Source organism: Phasianus colchicus, chromosome 2, assembly GCF_987193195.1.
Source record: "Phasianus colchicus chromosome 2, bPhaCol1.hap1.1, whole genome shotgun sequence".
NCBI classification, from domain to species: domain Eukaryota; kingdom Metazoa; phylum Chordata; class Aves; order Galliformes; family Phasianidae; genus Phasianus; species Phasianus colchicus.
In genome coordinates, this window is record NC_143437.1 from 6,089,729 (window position 1) to 6,110,449 (window position 20,721).

Sequence of the window (20,721 nt, forward strand, 5' to 3'; positions counted from 1 at the left end):
TCTCCCCTGGTGCAGCTTGAAGCCATTTCAGGTATAGAAATAGCTGGTTTTTTTAGGGATTGATTGAAGGGGGGAAAAAAAAAAGCCTTGGAATGAATAGTGTTATGTCAATACAAATCACAAGGAACCAGTGTGAGGCTGATGGCTTTCCCTGCTCAGATTGAAATTATACTGTCAGTCAGTGAGAAGTAGGAGCTCTGAATATATGGTATTAGGTAAAACTGTATGAGTGTTTAGTAAATAGCACTGGATTTATATATATGTATGTGTAGACACAAAATATTAGGCGTTTTAAGCATCTCTTAAAGGTGTGGATGTCTCTGAAGAGTGTAAAATGCAAAAGAACACGTGATCTTGAAGTACCATTGCTCAAATGATGAAGCTTGCTGTATGCAATGGAGAGAAGAGAACACAGGTGAAATGCAGCTCTTCCTTCTGTGCTGTAATGCTTGTTTTGGTATGTGCTTCAGTAAAAGCACTGCCCATAATCAAGTCCTCAAACAGTGCTAATATTTATTAGAGGGTTTTCCCAAGGATGTTTTTCATTAGATGGGGAAGATTCTACTGTACTTTTAGCACAGGAATATGTAAAATTGCTTAAGGGATGAGCTAATTCTGGGGGTACAGTACTCAGCTCTACTCATATTTTTCTTTTGATACTGCACACCTTTGAACATCAGTATGGAAGAGAAGAGCTGCTAGTCTGTTTGCTAGTGATTGTAAGGAAGTTTCACAGGAGGAAAAAAGCTCATACTTCCTTCTGAACTCTAGCATATTTTGTGTTATCATGTTGAGACAAATGTGCAGTAGAAATTTCAATGAAGGAATACTTGTAGGTGGTGTAAGCTGCCTCTGCACTCATATTTACTCTTCTTGTATATGGTGACACTGCGTTGTGTAAACTGAATACAGCTAGTTTTGTGGCAGGAGACACTAAATGTTAAAAGCTGGGCTTGGTTTTCGATAGTTATGGAATACTTGGTTGTGAAGATGCAATAGTAAGCATCTGAAATAATTTACATACATGATGAGTACTCTGTCCATCATGTGGATGGACCAAGAAGGGCTGCTGTACCATTAAGCAAGAATGTAGCAAATGAAGGAGCTTATTAAGACAGAGAACATCTCCTGACTCAAATGATACCAATGGAGGTGAATGAACAGTGGAATGAAAAAAAAGCAGTGAAAGACCAGGTATCTGACCAGGGACAATGAGTAGAATGGGACTTCCCAAGAGCTGGGGGAACAAGGCATGGATACTCCAGCTTGTGCATCCACAAATGCACATCTAACTCATGCTGAATAACATGACAGATTCATCCCTGCACTCCCTGGATCAGAGATAACATGTTTGCGTTCAGCAGCTCTGGGTGGATTCTCCTTTCACAAGACTGCTTTTTTCCTTTTTGAGACTCATCCCAGCTACTGTAGATTAAACTACAATATATTTGCACAGTTCCACTTTGTGTGTTGCAAGGATACTCAACATGAACCAGAATTAGCTACACTGACCCAGTATCATATCATGTTATTCCAAGCTATGAGCATGGCTTGTAAAAAGATGCTTGGCCATGTGAGTTTCATTGTACCTAGTGTAAACTAACCTGTTTTTTCAACTCAATAAATGGCCCTTGCAGAAGACTGTAATGTTATAACACTAATATTCACAGTTTGTTTTTAGCTAGCTCAAGGATATCTTCCTTATGTTGCTTTTTACAGTGTAAATCAACTTATAGAGCTCCTGTTTGCTCAGGAGAAAAGGATGGAGTGCTATGGTCACAGTGTCATGTTTTAAACAGGAAAGCTACATGTACAGAGAAAGCCTTATGTCATTAAACCTGACTGACAGAGGGAAAACAGTAAAATCTCTGTCCCTGAGGCATTGCCACCTCCTCTTTCCCTGGGGGAGGCATGGTTTTCTGCCAGAACAAGTTCAGTATGCTCTTTCTGGCTTGTGGTTTGTTTGTAATGTAGAAGCATAAGCAGGTGCTGTGTGTTCTTAAGGGTTTGAACTGTTACCTTTTGTTTCAGTTCCAGAGCTCTTTTCCAAATACCTTGCTTTTTCTTCCATTCGTTTTGAGGTGAGAAGAAAGTGCAGAAGGAAATAGCTATTCATGGGTACTCAGAGCAACCATGGCATGAAGTTAATAATTCTGTGGTTCAGGCTTTTAAGCTAGGTCATCCTTTGCTGTTTACTGCATGCATACATACATGCATGCATATAGTCATAATGTGCTGCTGAGCAAATCCCTGCATGTGTTTAGATCATTTTCATTTGTGTGGGTTAGACAAAGCCAAACCCCAGGAAAATAACAAATTGTGTCAAGGCTTATACAGTTTCCAAATAAATGTTAGTGTGCTTTGACATCAATTGGAGTTGCTCCAAATTGTTTGAATACGACCAGTGAACATAAGGAGTTTTGCAGGCCATCCCTGGAACTTTCTCAGAAAAGCAATACTACACTAGTATCTAGCTAGTAGAATTTATGGAAAGGTTAAAAAAAAATTGTAGTGAAAAAACCCTTGTTTTGACTCTTTTTGCAAGTATACATACTAATTTCTAACCTCCTCCCCCTTATCTATCAAATAAATACCACTGTAAAAATGTTTGTTGCAAAATGAGTGATGGAGAGGCTTCTTCAAACACTCTTCATACTGTGAACCCTGCAGATCTACTCTGTTCTACCTGCAGCTAACTGTGACATGCTCTAACTGTGCTGCATCTTAAATCTGGCAGTAGCAAGGTTGCTGACTGCAGGGTGTAGGTAGTAGTGGCTTTCTCATTTTGTTTAAATTTGTAGCTGCTGATGGCTGGCATTGTGTGAAGACCAGCTGGTGTGATGGGAAGATTGGCAGCTTTTAAAGCTTTTCTGTTTGTGGGAAGTGCAGGGCACCATGAATTTGATGTCTTCATGATGTAACAGAACTCACTGCTTTGGTTTTCAGTTGGCACTGATTGCAATGCAACTTAAAGCAGCAGGGTTCTGTGTACTTAATGCGTGATACCATGGTCCTCTCAGTGTGACCCATCATGAGGTTTCCACTCATAAGCCAGCCCTGTTGGTTTCTTCATCTGCTTGCAGGCACAGTCTGGTCTATTTTTTTTTTTTTTTCCTGAAATTTTGAAGTCATTTGCTTTGAAATTTTTCACTTTCTTTCCAAGCTATTCATAAACAAGATGAAGCTGCTTGTAGCCACTCATTCCCATTGATATTCATGGGACCAAATGTAAATATCACCCCCTGCTGGTTTTGGCACAATCTTTGGGAAGAGAAGAGTGGGCAGAAAATAACATCTTGCACTGTGACATTGGGGTTGCAGTAATGTAATCAGAACAACTGCTGACAGAAATGATGGCAATCCTAAATGGTTCTGCTAGCTTGTGCTTTAAATAAGACTTTGCATTCATGACTTTCTCAAGATAATTGACAATGCTATCAAATTCCTTCTCCAATAACACTAAAAATGTGTTGTAAGTGAATCTCCTGTTGTTCTAGTTCTTTTGCATGTTCTCTGATATCCACAGGCAAGGAAAGTGTGTTGGCCTGTTGTCCTATCCCACAACAGTTTTTTAACTGAAGAACTGTCAAGATTCACAGAACCATCCTCAGTCACCTTAAAATGCAATAGCTGACTTTTTCGAGGCATAGCTTGTTACACATGCCATCATATTGAACAAGTTTCCTGCCAAGCACTTCTTGTAAGCACGGGTATCACTGTCATCCCGTAGATTCTGCAGGCTGAACTGCTGTGGGAATACAATCAGCTTCTTTTATTGATCTCAAACATATCCTCAGATAGCTTTAAAAAAACAAAACAAAACAAAAAAATTTGCAGCTGGCACTTTTTCCAAATTAGTATTGCCAAGATGGAAATGCACAGAAGCCGACCTTTTCTCACAAACCACTTTGACATTAGGGAAGCAGGGAAGAGATTTCAAGTGATTGCACCACCAAACAAAACTAAATGCTTTCACAGAGCTAGCTGCAAGCACAGATGTAAGTAAGATTTGACAGGTAGTATCAGCCATCCCTTCTAATTTTTGAGGACTACCTCGCAGTAGTCATAGTAAGAGCTGGATCGTGAATAATTTGACACTGTGCTGTGAATTGCTAATCAAGTCCTTCAGAGAGTATGCCTTAGTGTGGCTGTTCTTGGATTTAAGTGGTCTGTTGCCACGGATAGTATTTGTGGTGGAGCTGCAATGACACCTCTATCCTGCACTAAGGATACAGAATGTGCCTCTTGGTCAGCCATTCCTCATCTCTTTTGAGAAACATGGGTAGTGACCTCCTCCTACCCAATTCTCCTGCACAGTTAGCACAGTAGGCTTGGGAGAGACCTTATCAGTCTCTACAACACCCTTAAAGGAGGTTATAGCCAGGTGAGAGTTGGTCTCTTCTCCCAGGTAACAACGATAGGATGAAAGGTGGTGCCTCAAGTTGTGCCAGTGGAGGTTTGGGTTGGATATTAGGAAAACTTGTTCTCTGAAACAGTAGTGAGGTATCGGAACAGGCTGCCCAGGAAAGTGGTAGAGTCACCGTCCTTGGAGGTATTCAAGAAACGTGTGGATGTGGCACTTATGGACGTAGTTTAGTGAGCGTGGTGGTGATGGGTTGATGGTTGAACTGGATAATCTTAGAAATCTTTTCCAACCTAAATGATTCTATGATTCTCTGAAAAAGCTGTGAGCTATACACAATTGGGAAGAGATTAAAGGAGGTCCAGATTGGATATCAGGAAAAAGTTCCTCATTGGGAAGACGTCACGCACTGGAACAGCCTTCCCAGGGAAATGGTCACTGCACCAAGCCTCTCAGAGTTCAAGAAGCATCTGGACAACACTCTCAGACATATGGTCTGATTTTTGGGTGGTATGTGGAGCCAGGTAGCCTTGATGATCCTTATGGGTCCCTTCTAATGTGGGATATTCTATGTTTCTATGATTTTTGGTTGATGGTGACAAAAATAGGTTGAAAGAGGCCTCATCTCAATTCAGGAGTTAAACTATTAATTTAATTTTAGTTCTGTTTTGACATGTGTTGACATCACTGTCCAGCTGTAACCTAGTCTAAAGGTTACTTCAAGCAATGGAACAAGGTTATTTGCACCAGAATAATCTAGGCATATTCTCCACTTGTGCTGAAGAGTCACAGCATTCATTAAGCAGGCTGCTTGTTTCTCTGAATTGTACCTGGCATGAAGTGCCTTAAAGACGCATTCTGTGGGCTCTGCTTTTTATTTCTACGGCTCTTAACTTGCCAACTGCTGAATTTTTGCTGTAGGTGGCTGCAGAGGCTGTTCTAGTTATATTTGTGAAAGTCAGCTTTACTTTGAGTACTGGAATATAGGAATGTTCTGGGTTTCCCATTGTTATTACCAACTTCATTACAAAGAAAATGCTTCATTCTGCTGAAATGTAAGATGCTTCTGTAGTCTATCCTCTGTAGAATAACCTTACACAAAATCATATTGAAAGCAGATAGCCAAGTGTGTTTTCATTAAAGTAACTGGATTTAATACTTGCTTTGAGCTCTAGATGGCCTTGTTGTTTAAGTTTAGATGCTTAAATATCTTATTTAATGCAAACGAAGTTCTAAGCTTGCTTAACTGCAGGTGGTAGTGCTAACTCAAAGCCTTTGAAAAAATGTTGACAGAATTATGTTTTCTTTATGTAAATACAAATGATGTCTTCTTTGAATGAGCTACAATGAGGTACTTCCATTTGATATTGTTCAGGAGCCAGTATTGATTACATGAACTTTTGAAGTTATACTTTATGAATTTGATAAGCTTAGTCCCAGCATGGAGAAAGGGTTTGTGCTGCAATGAATGGTTTGTTCAGTGTTGATTCAACGATTCCTGATTGCAGGGACTGGGAATCAGCAGATATATGGCAACTGCTCATGGTGGTTTTTCCTGTGTACTTGCCAAGTGCAGACTCAACCCAATAAAATGTTCTATTTTCACCATTCTTGCCATTGGTTTGACATCCCTGTTGCAAAGATCTATCAAAGGAATGCAGTGTTATGGATAACAGCAAACTTTCCAGATGTGCTAGCAAGGGCTACAACAGAAAGGCCTGCAGCACCAGCACAGAGCTGTGTTGGTACTCTGGGTCTCACAGTGATTTAATAGTACATACAGCTTCATATCTATTTCTAGAGGCTTCCCCATCACTTGTTTTCCACTAGGGTTAAATAGTTTCTAGGTTCAGTAGAATTTGATGGATCTGAAGAGACAACTTTCTCTGTGAGAAATTGGAAATGGCAGTTGCTGAAGCTTTCAAGACAATTGAAGAGAAATCAGTTTGGACTGGTATTTGAGAACAGATACAAAGTACCTTTAGGCACAACACTCCACTAGCAAAGGCTTGTGGGTTTGTTTATTTGTTTGTTTGTTTTAAGCTTTTACAGTAAGCAGGCTGCTGAAGATTCATTGTCACTTTGCTTTAACCTGTGGGTGCTCAAGAAAGACACTTTGCAGGCAACTGTAACGTTAATGGCTCCATAATTCTTAGTATTGCACTATTTTTTTGCTTTTAGAAATCACAGAGAAAGTCTCCTACTTCATTTCTTCTTATCTACTTATGGGGGAAGGAGACTTTGACATCTTCAGTTTCAAATATTTAGGCCTCGGTATCTGTCACTTTCTTTTGTATTCTGGGTAACCTTGTTGCATGTGCTTCTTTTCTCCTTTTCAGCCTTTTTCCTTTCAGACTGTACCAATTATGCCATAATATCAGTCTCAGCTACAGTATTGATTTAATTCAAAGAGATTAATGTGGGCTTTGCAAGTTTAAGGGCCAACAGATGGAAAGATCTTGATCTCCTAATAATCCGTCCATCCAGGTTTCCATCTGAGAGTTGGTGGTTGTATTTCAAAATCCTTTTCTATTTTATTTGTAGTTGTTTGAGATTCTGCACACTCAAGCAACCTGACTTTTGTTGCTGTTGTTGCATGGCAGTTAAATGGAAATCATTTTCCCAAAGGGATGATCTGTAGATGTTGGGGAGGCAAAGTGAATGAAGGAGAAGTTACTGAAGGCATTTTACAAATAACTTGCATCCTGTTTTTAGAAATTTCCGGTGTAAAACTCATTAAAGGATAGCTTAAATTTACAGATCTTCATATATGCATTTAATCCTAGACTAGGTTGTATTTAGCTAGAAGATTTTAACACGTTATTGTATATCAGCTACAATTCTTGGAAGGACTGCCTTCAGCTGCCCTTCCTTCTTAAAATAAATCAGGATAATAGCAGATTAAAAGCACTTGTTTAGCACTTCCAGGGGAAAAAATATTGCTTCAAGGTAGAGAGCAGTTATTAAGCCTGGGCTCAGGGGAAGATGCAGGAAAAGGGAAAGATAGACAAGTTTATAGGGCTTGGAAAAATGCAAAAAACAAAAACAAACAAACAAACAAAACACAGGCAAAAAAACCCAACCCTAAACCAAAGATAATAAAAAGGGAATAGCAAGGGGAAAAGGAATAAAATGTTCTGAACTATCAGGCACCATGAAGAAAAATAAACTGTTAGAAAAGGAAATCCTCCCTCTTCTTTTTCTGTTCATTCATAATCATTTTTATTTTTGTTTAAGGCTGGAGCTTGAAATTCCTAAACAGGCTTTAAAGTGTTGGGTTGTTTTTTTTGTTTTTTTTTTAAGCACATAACAATTGCATCTGGAGGAGGAACATTGAGAAGTAATTCTGTTTAAAAAAAAAAAAAAAAAAGATCTTGGTGTTGTCAGAGTCCTATGAATGTAGGCAGAGAAGACAGTATTTCTTTCATAGTAGTTTCAGGGGTGGTTTGTTTGTTTTGCAGTCTAAGTGACACATTATTGAGAGGGTTATTCTTTAGTTAGTGTAAAATATTTACAGCTAAATGAAATAATTCCAAGGTTTGGGTTGATTGTGTGCTTTTTTGCTTTCTTGAAAGCACACCAGACAGTTTGTTGGGCTGTCTGAGCTGCTTAAGCAGCAATGGTGAGCCCTCCAATGCTGTGTATGGCATGGAGAGGAGAATGCTGGTCTTCTGCTGGTTACTGCAGAAAGAGCTGACACCTCAAGTCCAAATGTCAGCATACAGATTTACACTGGTCTCTGGTAGGGTAGGGCTCACTACTTCTTAGTCTTATCAGTTAGTCTAGGGAGTGAAAACAGCAAATTTTTGGTTTGATGATGCTCTGGAGAAAGTACAATCAGTTGCCGTGTGCTGAAGTTTACTTAATTATTTTTGAAAGAATTCAAAAGCAAGTTAAACTACATATCCTAGGATAGAGTGCGAGTTCCTTGTTTCCTTTGTTAGTCTAAATCTACATTTCAGGTTTGCCTGTTGTCTTTCTTAAGGCTTGGCAGCTGTGAAAGTTAGGCATGTGGGAACTGCCAACCCTGCGGAATTCTATGTACTTACATCCTCCCTGCCCTGTGGATATCTGGTTGCTCAAATTAAAGCTGACATGCATACAAGCAGTATTTATGACTACATAGAAGCATCACTTCAATTTGGGCAATTTTTCTGAAAACAGTCAATAACTGTGAAATTAAAATGCAACTGAGTTTTGCAACCCAGATCACTCTATCATATCTTACCATGTCTTCTGTCTTTACACATGCTTTATCCCATGCTGTTAGCTAGCTTAGTATTGATTTTCCCTGAGTACACAAGAAAAACTAATTTTTTTTTTTGGTCAGGTTAATAGATTGAAACATTCAGCTAAAGTCATTTGTTGCTAACTTGCTCATATTTCTTTACCAAATTAAAGGCAAGTCAATATATGCTGAAATAGATAATCTGCTCCTGCAGATAACGTGAAAAGGCTGCAGTGGGCTTAACTACCCATCTGTTGTCAATATCTCTTTCTTGAACATGTCAAGCCATATTTACCAAGTCTACCAAGCGACTACTTTGCATGCATGTCTGCTTGTGGGGCTGTATTCTCATCATATGCAGCAGAGCCCTATTCAGGATAGCTGGAGCTGCCTGTGGTACAGCTTGGCAGCCACTAGTGTGAAGGTTTTATTTTTAGTCCTCTTTCACACACAGCTCTGCCATCCCAGCATGTGTGCACTTACCAGCACTGCAGTTAGGATCTGCTGAATGTTACCAAGCTGCTGGCTGGTGTTGGTTAGGTACTTTGAATAGAAGGGCTACAATGCTTGCTTCTTTCTTTCTTCCTTCATCCATCTCCAATTCCTTGAATTTACCATCGCCAGGGAACAGCCAAAAAGGAAAGAAGATAAAAAAAAAAAAAGGCAGGAATTTGGGGAGATTTTGGCTCTAGCTTTGCCACCGTGGAGAGAGAAAAAAGAGGCTGGACTCTGCAGCTATCTGTCATCTGTGCAAATGTGTGCATAGAGTTGTATGTGAGGGCTCCTGGGGTTTTGGGTTGGACGTAGACTTTGTGACTGCCTGCTCCCATTTTGGTGACTGTGTAAAGTTTTGCTGTCTTTTGACTTTGAAACTTAATTACTGTGTTTCTAGAATGCTGAACTCATTTTCAGGTAAGAGCTTGTTTATCTCAGTCTAATTTTTCAGTTGTCAGTGCACTAGATAGAAGAGGCCTTCAAACAAATTCCAGTTCATCTCAAGAGTGCTTCAGCTGCTATAGGTTATTGTGTATGGGTAAAGAACTTCCTTTTGCAGCTGCAAAGTATCTAATGTATATTGGAAGAGCTTCTTTGTCTTGTACCTATCTCCACAGAAATTTTTCCTTGCAATATTGCATGCTGCTGCCCCTCAGCATGGAAATACGTCAGCCATGTGCTGAAAGGGAGTGATTCATCTTGGTCTTAATGCTCCACCAGTCATATAGGCTTAAAAACAGACAATGACAACAGTTTTGAATAAAATGTCATAGAGGTTTGAGAGCCAAGACAGTGTTGTTCTGACTCATTTTCTGTACAGGCATTTGAAGTAGCCCATATGAGCAAAAACATGAAATTGAGATGAGGTGAAGCTTTCTTCTGCTTATCTTGAGTTGTTTGCTTAAGCTGCCTCTTGCACATATGGGTAAAAGAAGGTCTCCAGCTTCCAGGGCTGTCAAGACTCATTAGATAAGGTGATACCAAATACGTCAGCAGCATGGAGCTGAGTGGGTGGCTAGTTGCTTTCCATCCAGTGCTGATGGGCCTTGACAGCTTGTACAGTCTCATGTAAACAAACCTGACAATTAAAATGTGCTTATTGATGTAGTTGAAATAAATCCAATGTGGCTTGCCTGAAGAATAGTTTTTTTCTGCAATCTGGAACAATGCTTTCTTCACATAAATTCTTTTTCTGGAGATAGGTATGTGTACATTCCTCCCTCATCTCAAAGTCTTAAATAGTAATTATAAAGCAGTGAATTAATTTGGGGAATTCTTGCACTTGCTTTTACTTTATAGATGAAAACTGAAAAAAAAAAAAACCAAAACAACAACAATGTAAGGCACGACAAAACCAATTGTATCTTTATCTATTAAGGTTATTTGGGTTTAAGCCAATGATTAAGCCAGTGTCTCATACAAATGCTTCCCTGAGCAGGTCCAAAACATGGTTCTTCAAGGACATACTGTATCTACTCAAGATGAATTAAAGTAATTGAAAAAATGTCAATTTTCTTGTGGCTTGGCTGTCCTTGAGAACCCCAGGAAGAAACCCAGAATATTATATTTTATTTGTACTCACATCAGTGGACCTGAATACTTGGGGTGGTATAAATAGTTCAACCATTACTAACCAAAGAGGTATCAACATGCCAAGGGTGAGAGTTAGGTTGTATGTATGAATTTGGAAGTGAAGAGGCTTCTCAGATCTGTGTAATTAGAGGTTAAAGAGTCAGGTTTTCTTAATTGTTTTTTTTTGTTTGTATTTTTGTTTGTTTTCCTTAATTAAGAAAGGGAGATGGTTATCTGGAAGCTGAGAGGAGAGATAAGTGGATAAGAATTTTGTAGTGGGGATGTGGTGTTGAGGTCTAGAGTGAAATGTAAGGAATACGGAGGATTCAGTGACAATAGTGTGTTGTTACCTGCATTTATCAGGAAAAGGGAATAGATGTGTTAGTGGGTAAGTTATCACTGTCGTGCTGAGTCAAGACATGGAGAGAAAAAGGGCTGAAAATAAAGTTGGTCACATAAAAATGAAACTGGGGGAAACAGTATGTAGACACTATTTGCTTTCTGCAGTCTTGGAAGGAACCAAGTTTAATTTGTACTCAGGACAAACAAACTGCACAGCCTAAATGTGTGGGTTTATTTTATTATTATTCTTTTCCTACGAGGGACAGGCATTAGGGGGAGGTAATGCAACATAAATGAATTCAGAAGAGTAAACATTTGGGAGTATTGCCCTCCATAGTCTGCAGAGGACCTTACTCTGTATTGCTCTGGCTTGGCCTGGAGAAGAAAGGGAGATCACTACTGAGCCCTGGCTCATTGTGATGTGGAGAGATTGTGATAAATGTTAGCTATGTCAGAAGATGATTTCTGTCTCGTTTTATTGGGAAAGTGAATGTTAATTGAGAATGACATAAATCTATGTTTTATGCCATGAGGCAAAAGGTGACCAGACCAAAGAATTGGAGCTATTGCAGAAATGCTTCTATTACAGAAGTAATTTCTGTTTTCAGTTCAATGGCCGTGAAAATCTTCACGTAAATAAAACCATTCTCACTCTAACAGAAATTGCAAGCTGTTGGTAGGTTTCTTTTGATTAGGTGCTGAACAAATAGCTAGGTCTCACTGCATTCTTATCAGTGTAGAGCAAGGTCAAGCACCGTCTCAGTGGCTGAAGCAATGAAGCTGTGTATTTCTTTCACTGTATTAAACTTTTTAGGGGAGGGAGATGTAAGGGAGACCTTTTGAAACATAATGGGGGACTTTCAGAAACTACATCCACTACCACTAACACGTAGTCTTCACACATTTTCTAATACATCCAAGTACTACATGATTGATATAACTTATTTGGTTTTAATTGAGTGAGTTGCAAGATTGTTTTCTTAAAACTGCATTCTTCAAAACTGTGTTTTTTCAGCACAGTGGTAGCCCTACTCTTGCTCTTTTGTACTGATATTGAAGCCCAGCTCACTCAATTCAGAAGTAGTACCTTGCACCTTCTGAAAGTGGCTAAAATTAGGAAGAGGCATAGAAATTTGGAGAAAAATAAATGAAATTCTGTTGTACTTTGTTTGTGGTCAGTATACTTATTTTTCCTACGTCCATAAGAATGGGAAGATCTTTATAATCTTTTTATTTTTTCTTTTTCTATAAAATTGAGCTATTGACCACACGCTCAATTTTCTAAGATGATTTTTCAGTACGTCTACAGACTAAACCTACTAAGCATGGATACACAAATAATGCATGTGAAAAACTTGGGGCTAATGATGTTGATATGCATATTGTTCCTACTTAGTGCTATTTACTTTTCTTCTGTTGAAACTTGGCTTATTTGCACAGCTAACTGGTAAGTGCTAATTTGTGTATAACTGAAAAGTTTATCTGCTTTGAAAATACAAGCCTTACAGATACATTAAAATTATAGAATGCCTGATGTGATTTTGCTCTGTGGGCTGGTTTGAAAAACTCAGTTTGCCGTAGAAAAACAATTGCTATATATAGGTAACAAATGCACTAATACGCAGCAAACCTTTCTGACTTGGGGATTCATAAATATGGATAAGATAGTGGCAGAAGACTTTATGTGCTAGCTTTACTTCTCTGCCTCATTATTTGCAAATTGCAGCAGCTCATGTCACTTGCAGATCCAAGTCAGGGTAGCTTTTGCTCAATGGGATTGCTAGCTCCTTATTTTAACTCCTGTCTCTGCCACACTCCAGATTTTAAGTAGATTGGATTTCACCCATTAAGCAGTCATTTCCTTTTCAGCAATTTATATGTATTTTAATCTTATTGGCAATTTGCAACGTGTAAATTTAGAGTGGAGGGTTTTTATTCTTTTTTTTTTTTTAATGGATTCTGCAGATCTCTTAAGCTGTGTTTATGTCTGCATAAATGCAGGTACTTCATTAGCATAAAATGTTTAGAATATATTGAGGTAGGTCAAGTATAAAATGCTTTCTTGATAGCATTGCAGGAAGGGTGGATTTTATTTGGAAGGGAGGAAGAAAGGGATGAAACTTGAAAAGGAGGTTTTAAATTGCTGGCTTCACATGCAAGGCTGTGGGATAGTTCATGCAGAACAAGAATGTGTTGTTCAGGTAGGCTGCAGTGGTAATACAGGTAATTACTGTGATGGATTAAAATATGCAGGCCAGATTATGCTCATCTATCAGAAGGTATCCTGTCCTATCAAGCTATGCAAACCAAGGTACAGATGATCCTACAAAATGGTGACTTAGAGCAAGAACTTTCATACTTGCAAAAACACTTCTCTGGTGTAGGAGGTGTTATCTGTTGTTACCTGAGAGAGATCAAATTTTGAATGAGAAAACAACAAAAAGGGAATTTGGTTCATACCAATAAAGCCTTATTTAAGATGGTTGGAATGCAGTATGAAGTCTGAGGCAAAGGCACAGCTCGAAGTACTGGTTGAGAATCTGGTCAGGAAGAAGAGGAAAGAATTTTCCTTGAAAGCCATTATAACTGTCAAAAATCCTGTGGCTGACTTCCAGTCTATTGAGCATCTGGAGAATGTGCTTTAAAGAGCTTCTCTTGAATGTGGTTCTCTGAGGTTACTTGATCTACAGCTCCTTAACCTAAGTATGGGTATGAGTGTGTCTAAAACAGACCTGGTGCTTTCCTGGTCCCTGAACACCTCCCAGAAGCAGATGCAGATCAGCTGCAGTGTTGTGAGCCCTAGGCAACCTTAGGATGTCAATGTCTCCTTTGGCTCCTGTCATGCATGCCCTGCTGTCCTGGTTTCAACACAGAACACCTTTGGTTGTTGCTGAGTTACAGGAGCCATCCTGCACCATTTTCTTCATCAGCTGCTACCCAGGCTGGACAGTGTAACCAGGATCTAGGATCTAGAAGCTTCCTTTCAATTTCAGTCTGAGTTCAAAGCCAGTGATGCCAATCATAGGTGGGACAGATCTTCTAAAGAAGAAAGATATGTGGTTTCTGTTTGGTTTTGTCCCCTCTCCTCAATTTTTAGAATACTGCTAGCATCCTCAATAGTGTATTTATGGTACATCCATATGCTGGTCCCAATTAACTTGTGTAATGTGGAAAAATTACAGATGGGCTTCACTATGTGTACTTGTAAGTACCAGGGAGAAATGGCTCATTCCTTCACTCCTGAAGTCAAGATACATACTTTAAAACTTCAGGATGCTCCATTCCCATAATTGTGCAGCCACAGCAGAGACTGGGAAACACCACAGTGCTCCAGGCACAGCATGTTTCAAACTGATAAGTGAAAACATTTTTAAAATTTATTTGTACCAGCCTGTCTCTAATGAATCCTGTTTGTAAACTGCCATTTTCTTGCTGTTAAATAAACGTTCTCTGTTGTTCAGTGTCCCAAAAGAGACATTTACCGAAATTGCCATTTCTGACAAACTAATGAGTTTGGTCTCGTCAGCCAAGCTGAAAGTAAAATCTCTTACAGTTTGGTTATGTTGAAACAAAACAGCTCCCTCGTGTACAACATTCTCCCAAAAGCTACAGAGCTGCCAGCTAATCAGCTGAGTGCTGCTGTCCCTGCTTTTGGAGAGCTGCTTCTTTCTGATGGTTTTCCCCATCAAAGGCTTCCAACTTTTTGCTTGCTAAATATCCCTCCTCAGTGCCCTGCAAGTGTGGTTTTGATTTGAGTGAAGGAGGAGTAGGAGTAGGGGAAATAAAGATTCTTACACGTAAGCTTTGATATGTGATGGGATGTCCCAGCACAGTGGTGGCATTCCCAGTAGATCAGTTATGAGGAGGATGTGTTGACTGGAGGGTGGGGGAATACACTGCTGACAAAGCGATCACCAGCTCACCACGATAAGAGAAGATGCCATCTATACCAACTGGGAAAAATCCTGGAGACAAAATCTTGTCCTTTCACGTTTGATGTGGCCTGCTTCTGACCCCATACTTGAAGTGTCAGTGATGCAGCTAGCTGGAGTACTGCAGATACAGAAAAATTGCCCATCACAGTAGGATTTTTAATATATTCCAGGATCAGAGCACGAGATACAAAAGTTATGGGGAACTGTTAGAGAAGAGATGGTTGGCAGATGTGTTTGTCTTCTGGGCACAAGAGACTTCTGCAAAGGTGGTGGTTCAGAAACTTTGTGGTGATAATTGGCTTTTTGTGGCACGATGGACGAGCCCATGGTTACTTCTTAGATGAAACTTAGTTGGGGTTCTGTTGGGAATCTTTGAGTGAAGCAAAACATGTGTGTAGGAGGAGTTAACCAAACTTTGGGTTTGCTATTCTGAATCCTTGTGGGCTGATATCTGAGTTCAGTAACATGGTGTCATGGCTTATCTGTGTGTGTAAAAATGTTCACTCTTCAGAGCTGACCCGAGCGTGCAAGATGGGTGAGAAGCCACTGGGTGGCAGATGAGACTAAACCACACAACTGCTCAGCAACACAGCTTGGTTTTGCATTCCATCAAGTACAGAGAAAGAGCTCAGACAGACTGTACCCAACCTCCTTGCTAGTATCTTCTTGTGTGTTTGTCAGGAGTTGGAAAACCAGAGAGGAGGAAAAAGATTGCTGTAGAACTAACTGTGCTGTGGTGCAGCTTGATTTGCTGCACCGTGTTAAATGAATTTTAACATCATCTAACTCACAGCTGTGTGACAGGTTTTAAATGTCTTCTGTGATCAAAAGCAGCATCTGTTTTTAACCACTGACCTTTCTTTTCCTATTTGTTTATTATCCAAGAGGATAAAACCAAATTATATTTGGACAAAACCAAATTATTGGTTACTTTAAACAAGGAAAACTTGCATTTGTGGGAAGGTATGATCTGATGCATGTAGCAATGGGGTTGGAGCTTGATGACCCATTCCAACCCAAGCCATTCTATGATTCTATTCTATGATTTATTTTCCTTTCTCTACTGTACTGGATACATAAACTTTGGTGTCTTTCTTCAGGACGGTAGTAGCATTTTCCCACTGTTTGAAGGTGGGACCTGTTACCCTGAACTCTGCTATCTCTCACCCTACTGTTCTTACTGTGACAAGGTTATGCAAGGCCTTCAGGGTTATAGCTTAAAAAAATGAAAAAGGTAAAATTAAGTTTTCAAGATTGTAATCAGTATGACCCTAACACAACAGCTCTTAATTCACCTCATGCTTAGTTCGCTCAATTGACTTTAATTAGGTTTTCCTTGACTTACAGTCAGTGATGTGAGCTGCTGTTCTTTTCTTAGGATCCCTGTGCTGGCCCAGAGCCAGCAAATTCTCATCCAGCAACTCAGTTGCTCACCATGAACCAGGGAGATGAGGTGAGGCGTCTGGTTGCAGCACTGCCAGGGACCCGAGCAAGGTTGGTGGAAGCAGCAGCACAGTCCCTTTCTTGCTCTTCCTGCATGCCATGGGGTGAACTGAACACCTGGAACACCACCCTTGAGTTCTGCTAAAGCTGCACCTTTAACTTACCACAAACTACTTTAGTTAGTATATACGTACATACATTATACATGTATTCACACACACACACGTACATGTACGTACACATATATAGCAGTATCTGTTAGATAAACAGCAATCAGCACATCATAATCTCAGTAATATAGTCCTGTTAGTCTCTTCCTAGTGAATAATCAAGCTTATTTCTAGCTGTATTGAGGAATACTGTTAATTAGCTAAAACTTTGAAGTATGGGGTCTATGTGGCTGGTTAACAACAGCCGCCTTGGAAGGTTTGGTAGGAATGCCACCTGTTTTTTTTATTAGATTTTTTTCAGACAGCACAGATTCCTACATGACTGCATACAGAAATCAAATACCAGGGGAAATGTAGGCAGTCCTAGTTCTTGAGAAACACGGGTGTTACAAAAAAAAATTGTTTGCTTTGTATTTTGAAACAATTTCCAACGTGTGCTGTTTTCTAAAGCAAGCAAGTGGGGTACAGTGTCAACGAGCCATGTTTTCCTTTGCAGATAGGGCTGCACAAGCATTCTTGTTCTGGAAATGTAATTTATGGCTGAGACTGTTCTCAGATTCATTGTAGAGCATGGAAACCATTCACCTAAGACCTGAATGCTCTGCCATGTGATTCCTTTCATGTTTAGAATAAAGCTTATCTTCCATGTGCTAACCCTTCTTCATTCCATGTTGTAAATTAAAGTAATTAGCAAACAAAAGCCAGCTTGTAGACTTTCCCTACAAGTAGAAACAGGCACAGAAGCATCAAGGCACTTTTCCTTTGTTTAAACATTACAAATGTCATTGATCATTTCATGGAATTAATCTTGGGAGGTTAAAAAAAATCTAATAGAGAGTGTGAAAGGGTAGGCAGTGAAAAATGGTTAGAGTGAATGTTAACGCGAGCACTCTGGTTGTCACTGGTAGCTATTCAAGCAAATGAGATGCTTTGCTGTAGCCTGGCAGAAGAATATTTTTGTAGTACAGAGAAATGAAATGTGTAGCATAGGCAATGCACTCTGAAGAGACATTTCCTGGAAGCCATTTTCATTTTTATCATACATAGCCCATTCTTAAAGAAGGCATGGCTGTTCCTTCCTCGGCTTTTGTGCTGGGACTTTCTATTTTCTGCTGGGAGCTGCAGCAATGTGTGGTTTCTGTTGAGAGAGGAAACTTTCCAGTAAGGCATATATGCTAAAAAAAACCCAAAAGTTTGCTTGTTTGTGCCATTTTTCTTAAAATAGCCCAGAAAACTGTTTTCAAATGCCCCTCCAGTGATGATTTAGGTTAACAGCTTGGTGACATTATTATGTTTCCATTAAATGTTGAGAAGTTTGTGGGTAGTTTCTTTTGGCAGATCAGGTTGGTTAAAAGTATGTTTTCACAGTGACTCGTTTTGATTTCTTTATTACATTATGGGCAACTGTAATAGTGTCTTTCATCTTCTATCTTCTTTTTTTGCTTATTTTCTTTAAGATCCTCTGGTAGGACTTGAAAACACTGATATTCTGCTGAATTCATTCGTCATATAACAAGGACTGGGTACTGCCAAAGTTATGGAATCTCTTTCTAATGGGAGCTGACCAAACCTGAAATGAGTTACAGGGCTTTGCTGTTTTTGTTAGAGAAGACTGTAGGAAACAGCCCAAGTGAACAGGGTAGGCTCACTCCGTGTCTTTTTACACCCCTCTTTTGATCTCTCCTGTGCTGTGCTCTGGAGAGATGGATCTATCTCTTGACTGCCCTGTTGCTGAGTGCATGACAGACTGACTCATGAGCCTCATAAATTAGGATAAATAGCAAGATCCATGAATTAAATCCACGACAATGAGCCTGCCATTTCATTCAGTGTAAACAGTTCTGATTAACCTCTGAAAAACTGAGTATGGGAAGAATACAGTTCTGGTACTTTATCCAGGAGCAAAATATGTTTATATGTAAAACCTTTCTCTGTGCCACAACCGGTGTTGAAATTACATGTCAGACTCTAACAAAGGTCAAAAACATGGAGAGCTGAGCACAACTTCTGCATAACTACATAAATAAGCTAATTACCAGTCCAGATTTTCCCATTTTCTTTTGACATTAAAGGCAGCCATGAAATACAACATTTTTTCTTTGGATAAAAGTTCTTATTATATTTGTACTTGATCTTAAAATGAGTCATGCCGTCAGGCAGTGGATAAGAAAGTTTGAAAGAAGGAGGCAAAGACATTTCTCTATGGTGTCATCCCTACCTTCATTGTATGAGTCATGATACAAAAAAACCCCATGGAACTGACTCTGACTCTACAGCAGGGGTCGTTCATCATACTAAAGATGTAGAAAACTATCCTACCCCACTGAGTTACAATCCAAACATTGTTATGAGTATAAACATCTTAAAATCATCCTTTTCTGAGCTTCAGCTCAAATTGCACTCTAGCAGCGCTTTTTCAACTCTGCTTCACAGGTGAAATGTGCAGGGTTTTAGATCTAGCCATCCTCTTGTTTAAGGGTTGTTTTTTTTTGGCTGTTTTTTTTCTTGATTGTTATTGAGTAGTGTTTTTTTTCTTGTGGGGGTTGTTGGTGGTGGTTATCAAATTGTATTGAAATTTAAAAAAAAAAAAAAAAAAAAGAAAGAAAGGAATGATTGACCTAGGTCTGTGTTTTTCTTATTTTTTGCTAGTAGAATACCTGACAATAATTAGACAATATCTAGTTTCCTGTGCTGAGCATTGAGCATTGTTGAGGGTTAACTTTTTTTTCTGGCTTGTTTGGATTTGATTTGTTTTGATTTTGATCTTATTCCATGTGAAGGTATTCTTTCATCTGTAAAACTCTGAGAACAGTAATAAGAGTTTACAGAACAATGAATCTGATTGCTTGTGAGTAAATCAGCAAAATTCCACTGAAATTAAGGGAGCTGTGGCAAATACAATACTGGGCAGCCTGTGATCAAAATCAGTTCCGTTAAATGAAGGGATCTACTGTTCCTTGCAATATCAAAACTGTGTGAAAAAAAGCATTGCTCTGGCATTCAATGAAACATAAAGTGTGTCTTCTCTCTCTCAGAATATGACTGGCAGTTGCTGCAGCTCTGCATGAGCCTGGGAAGGAATGGTTATTCTGACTTCAGAATGAACTACAAAGAAACATGTGGCTGGAAGAAAATGTGATCAGAGCAAAGGTGCTATTTTGGAGCAGGTCTAAGGTATCAGACGGTTTTGGTTTTGTTTGTTAAGGACCATTCACTTCATTAGCTCCCAAAAGATTTGAAGTTGTTTCTTTTCCAGACGGTTTTCTCCACTCTTTTTGCAGCTTTGTTGGTGCTCTGGGACTCTGTATGACTTCATTTTCTTTCTTTGTGTGAGACAGTGTCCTCTTTGGAACAAAATCTCTGCAGGAGCTACTTACTGAACACAGAAAACAAACGTAAATCTCAACATCAGGTAAAATCTCCACTGAATCAGAGACTGTGAGCAAGTCCCACATGGACTGTGGGCAGCTCACTTTTAAAAAGCTCTGAGCTTACATACCACAATTAGTCAGCAATGGTTGTTAATTATGTCGACTAACAAATTTAAGTATGATGGCAAATAGACAAAACCGTATGAGTGGCTGGGGGAGAAAACTGATGACTGTATGTTGGCTCAAGGCTTCCAAGGAGTAGGGTACAGTGTGTGCCAGACAATGTGTACTGGCAGAATGGCAGGTGGTGATTTTAAACTCTTGTTGCTTTTCTTCCTGTGAACTTGATCATTGAAATGTATCGTTCTGAGTACCTTGTTGCACTGGGAATAGAAGTTGCTCCCAATAATCCTCTGCTTAGACTGAGATTCACTTGACAAAATACAGATTCACTGCTTGCCATCTAGGTGTCTTCCTCTAGGTGTCTACCTGTAGATCTAGTGGCTTCTTTCTGGGTGTCCATAGTTAGAATTTCTTGAGGTAGTCATCTCGCCTTTCTTTTCAGCATGGCTAGATAAAATACAAGTGACATGATTGGTCTTTTTGCATTATTTATTAAATTTTACTTTTGTTAAAGTATTCTAGATAACATCAAATCATTTTATATGCAGCAAAAAATAGCTTTTCAAAAAGCTGCTTATTTTTAAGGTGAGTTATAAACATGTGTAAAACACGAACAGAGTTTTAGCCCTGAAACATGCATGAAGATCATGCAGTATCAGAAGGTAAATGTGATGAAAAT

The 20,721-nt window shown here is 39.3% G+C and overlaps 1 long non-coding RNA gene across 4 annotated transcripts in view; it reads left to right on the plus strand.

The window, feature by feature from the left end:
• LOC116235315 (uncharacterized) overlaps positions 1–20,721 on the plus strand; it is an 87,743-nt gene that overhangs the window by 6,176 nt on the left and 60,846 nt on the right. For 3 of the 4 annotated variants that reach the window (XR_016464612.1, XR_016464611.1, XR_016464613.1), the window contains exons 3-5: positions 16,314–16,429; positions 19,584–19,722; positions 19,830–19,960. This is a non-coding gene — a long non-coding RNA (uncharacterized LOC116235315). The remainder of the gene's footprint in view (positions 1–16,313; positions 16,430–19,583; positions 19,723–19,829; positions 19,961–20,721) is intronic. The other variant, XR_004168318.2, reaches the window with a different exon arrangement.